The 5,163-nt window shown below is 45.7% G+C and overlaps 1 pseudogene; it reads right to left on the minus strand.

Moving 5' to 3' along the window:
- Positions 1-1,933: 1,933 nt before the first annotated feature.
- Positions 1,934-2,363, minus strand: LOC117187078 (annotated as a pseudogene).
- Between the last annotated feature and the right edge of the window lie 2,800 nt (positions 2,364-5,163).

Here is a 5,163-nt window from a genome sequence, read left to right on the forward strand (position 1 = left end):
AATCCAACCCAAACTGTTTCATATTATTGCTCGATATCGGTCATATGCCGTTGCGATTAGCGCGATTCTACGATCCTAGGCTCATATCTTAGTTAGCTGGAATGAATATCATCAAGGGAAGGTGTTACTGTTGGTGTGATTCTGCCGTTGCGCTCTCTTGGATTCGGGACGAGCCGGCAAGATTTAATATATTTGATGCAAATAGAGTGGCAACAATTCAGGAAATGACCGAAAAAATGGAATGGCGCTATGTCCCCACACAGCTTTAAACCCAGCCGACATTCTGTCTCGACGGGCTCATCTGACTGAGCTGAATGAGTCACCTCTTTGGGTTCATGGTCCTCCATTTCTTTGCGGCTCCTCAGACGACTGGCCACCCACCTTGCTTCCTGATAAGCCAGCCCTTGAACTTCGCCGGAAGGCTCTTCTGGTTAAATCGTCCTACATTGACATTGTTGCTCTTTCCAAGTATGCGAATTCATTTGCTTCCTTGCAAAGCGTTTTTGGATACATTCACAAGTTTTGCAACCGAATTCGGCGCCCCGGACTCACTGTCTCAGACATTGAACATGGAACCCAGGTATTGCTGCAACTATTCCAGCGCACCCAGCTATGGGAGGACATGAAGTCACTACGGGCAAGGGGAGCAGTCTCCTCATCGAGCTCAATCGCATCGTTAACGCCATTCATGGATCAGTTTGGACTTCTCAGGGTAGATGGTCGACTGAAAAACTCTTCGTTGGATTTTTATGGCCGTCATCCAATCATCTTGCCCAGCAGCCATCCACTGACTCTTGCAATAATCTCCCATTTTCATGAGCGGAATCTGCATGCTGGTCCTCGAGCTTTGCTTGGACTAATTCGATCCCAATATTGGCCTATTGGGGGGAGGAAGACGGTAAACAAGGCAGTAAACAAGTGCGTAAGATGCTTTCGACTGAAGCCCAGGGTATTGGAGCATATTATGGCTGATCTTCCAAAGGAGCGGCTCGATGGTTCTCATGCCTTTGAGATCACAGGCGTGGACTTTTGTGGGCCGTTTTTCTACAAACCGGAGGCACGAAACAAGGCTCCAATCAAGTGCTACGTCTGCGTCTTTATTTGTTTCGCTACCAAGGCTGTTCATCTGGAGCTTATAAAAGACTTATCCACAGTTGCTTTTCTTCATGGATTAAAGCGCTTCATATGTACCAGACGAAAGCCACGGAAAATTTGCCGTTCATATCATTCCTCCGCGCTCCCCGCATTTTGGTGGTCTATGGGAGGCTGCAGTGAAGACGGCCAAGTACCACTTCTACCGTGAGATAGGCAACTCGGTGCTTGGATTTGACGAGCTAGGGACGCTGTTATGCCACATCACGGCAGTAATTAATTCAAGACCTCCAGTTTCAATTTAAGACAGCCCTGAAGATCTAGATGTTCTAACTTCAGCGCATTTCTTGAATGGTGGCCCTTCTTCTTCGTTTGCTGAGCCTGACGTCTTGCAGCTAAACTTCGATCGGCTGGACGGCTGGCAGCGCGTTTCATACCTGCATCAGCGCTTTTGGTCCCGGTGGAAGGAGGAGTATATTACGTCACTGCAGCAGTGCTCAAAGTGGCGGACTTCGAAGCCTAGTTTAGCAGTCGGAGATTTGATTCTTGTCAAGGATGAGAATCTTCCTCCCATGATGTGGCCACTGGCGAGAGTGGTCGAGCTTTTGCCTGGACGAGATGGCGTTGCCCGAGTTGCTGTGCTGAAGACGTCATCTGGAATCACCAAGCGCGCCGTCAACAAGCTGTGCCTGCTGCCCCTTAAAGATGCTGTTGAAAGTCAGGCTTCCAACGGGGGGAGTATGTCGGGTCAAGCAGCTTAAATATTGTAAATTAATGCCAGTGGTGCGGCCCAAAAGAAATTCATTTTGTTTTTATTCCCTATAAAAAACTGCTACGCATTTACCGTTGTTTTTGTTGTCCTTAAACCTCGTAGCCATAGGATTTGATGATTTTGTTGAAGGGCTCAGCCGCCTTGGCAATGTTTTCACGTGCCTGAAGAGTCAGCTTCTTCAGCTTGCGGGTGTGCTCAAGGTTGACACGCAACTTGGCCTTGCGATTACGCTCCAGGCTCTTGATCACATCCTGGTAGTGCCAGCCAACCTGGACGTGGCACGGAAGTGGAAGGGACCAAGGGCTGGGTTGACGTTGCAACGCTTGCGCAAGTAGGCCAAGAACTTGATTTTGTTTCTGTAGAAGTGGCCGGAGAGGTTCAGCTTCTCGCAGCGCACGACGGCCACCTTGCCGCCCTGCAACAGGTACTTGGCGACGACGGAAGCCAGACGGACAAGCAAATGGCCGCGACCATCAATAACAACGGTCCAAGCGTTCATGTTTAAGAACCGCACGGAAACGTTGTCATTTCCATGCCGCATATGCATATGCAGCAGAATTCTTTCGTCTCCTTGTATCTCAATCTCTCGTACTCGGCTTAGCAGCTGCCCCGAGCAGCTCTAATGCTCTCCGGCTATCCTACTCTCTCGCTCGCGTCTAAGCTTGCTGCATAGGGCCCGGCAATTTGGCCCGGCAATTTGGCCCGTCAACCCTTGCATTTTTAGTTTTGAGCTAATCGTCGCAGCTATTAGACTAATATCCTCGCATCATTCGCTCGCCCAATTACCCCCATATATACATACGCGATAAGTTGGTTTACACATGTAAATAGATTGTGAATTATATACAACCTTTCGAATTTCATTAAACTAAAAATTGCAACAGTTATTAAAAACGCTTAGCTTAACAATGTCTTTGTGATTTTCTAGTATCTTCAAAATTGTGGATGCCACAGATTTTAGTCCTTTGTGGAGGCGGGGCGAAGTTTTGAAATACACTTGTAACAGTGACATATCACAGAAGTCTGATTACGAAATGTCACTGCTCTAGCTGTTATAGCCTTTGAGCACTAGGCGCTCATAGGGACGGACAGACGGACGGACGGACAGACAGACAGGGCTCAATCGACTCGGCTATTGATGCTGATCACCACAAATCTAATATACTCTACATATACTAAACTATACTCTTCGAGTACCAAATATATTTACACTTAATTCTTGTTATTCACTGGACTGTAGGGCACTTGTAATTATATGCTTCCAGCATATATATGTGGAAATATATATATTCCGAACAGCGCTATATATGTATACATATGTGTGCAATGTGTATGTTGGCTCGCACTTGGGAATTACCATGTCTTTATAGATCAAAGCAGCATGAGATGATCGTCTAATGCACAGCATAGCATAACTGTGAAATCGTACGATTGCCGTCTATGCTTCCCACTGTCCGTTGCTTGTATGCGTGTGTGGGCGTTCGGACTTAAGAGCGCTTCAGCTTTGATCCAACCTTAAGAGCGGCTAAAGCTTGATCGAGACGAAAACAATTCCCTATATTTTTTTTGCTGGCTACTACAAATGCAGTGCTAATTTTTTGAGCATCGCCGATGAATCGCCAATACCAACAACTCTCTGCTGAAGAATCGACAAAGTCATGTCAAGCAAGCAACATAATCGCACTTCACTTGCTTGTTCTTCCACTTCAACCAATAGTAGAGCTCAGCAAACTTGTAGCTATTGCAGAGACCTGTAGTGTGGAATTGCACTCAATTTTCGCGTATTTCGGTTATGCAAAGGATTTTGTTTGCCAAGTCGGCATCCATATGCATTAATTGTCTGCAAAAAGGTCACACTGTTGTAAAATTCGAAGCCAATAAATCTCGCTCACATCATATATTATTGCAGTGCTTCTCTTTCGTTAAATCATCGTTGGAAGGGGTAATTCTGGCTTCGTCGATCGTAAGGTTCCGAACTAAGAGCGGTGAACACATTTTGCCTAGAGCTATGATTCACTCTGATTCTTAGACAGAGGGCCGTAGAGAGGAGTCGTGTATTAACTTGCAAGTGATTGGTAAATCTAATTCTCATGTAAAGGATAAAATACACTCGGTGGTGAAGTCGCTAATAAAAGGTAGTGAGCTCTCCTTTGATTTTTGGATACTAAAATCAATTTCAGGTTATCACCCTGATCAGTCAGTGAATGTGACTGACTAGTGAATTCCAGAGAACCTACCACTGGAAGACCCTACAAGCCACAAAGAATAGATATGCTGATAGGAGCAGAATCGTATTTTGAATTATTAGCTGCTGGTCAAATTAAGCAACGTCCTGGCTTTTCAACTCTTCATACAACCCTTCTTGGCTGGGTAGTTTCGGCAAGATATGCTTCCAAGAGTTCTGCTCCCCAAATTCAAATGGTTTGAGTTGCTAGTGTCTATCTATTGGACCTTGCAAAAATATGGGTCACTGGAAGAAATGCCATTTCCCAAGAAAATCACCACACCTAAGGACAGGGTATGTGAAGACCACTATCGGAAGACGACTCAAGTACTGTCATCAGGTCGGTTTGAAGTAAGGCGGCAGTTTAAATCAGATCAAAATTGTTTAGGCAACTCCTTTAAGGTTGCAAAACGGCTGCTTTTGTCGCCGGTGGCCCAATTTGTACCAATCTCCGTGTTCGATGCTTCGTCCAAGACGTTCTCTCAGGTGGCCTTGAATGATATATGGTTGGACCCACCATTCAAGAGGAACTATACTCGACACTGCTTCATTTGCCCTGACTGCCGATGTTAAAAAGATGTTTCTCCAAGTGATGGTGAATGAAGCGGATCGGCAGTTTTAGCTCATAGTGTGGCGAAGAGACCCTTCTGAATCCTTGAGATTATACAAGCTCAACACTGTAACCTATGGGACTGTACCAGCCTCATTCTTGGCTATTCGGTGTTTAAAAAGGTTGAGTGAGCCTGCAAAGCACTCATTCCCTAAAGCTACTAACGTTATTGGGTCCGACTTTTACGTCGATGACTTTTTGACTGGTGCTGCATGCGTAAAATAGCTAAGGGCAATTAAGTCCGAACTGTCTCAGGTTTTTCAGACCGCAGGGCTTCAGTTGACTAAGTGGTTTTAAAAGAGTTTTCACCCGGAATCACCGCATCTGAGAGCATAGCCAACCCCATAACAATCTCGGATTCAGAGTCGACAAAGGCGTTAGGAATCTCATGGTTACATACTGTTGAGGAACGCATAACAAGTCCATCGCTAAGCGAAGAACCATCGCCAAAAGAGAACAAGAAGA

Source organism: Drosophila miranda, chromosome 2, assembly GCF_003369915.1.
Source record: "Drosophila miranda strain MSH22 chromosome 2, D.miranda_PacBio2.1, whole genome shotgun sequence".
NCBI classification, from domain to species: Eukaryota; Metazoa; Arthropoda; class Insecta; order Diptera; family Drosophilidae; genus Drosophila; species Drosophila miranda.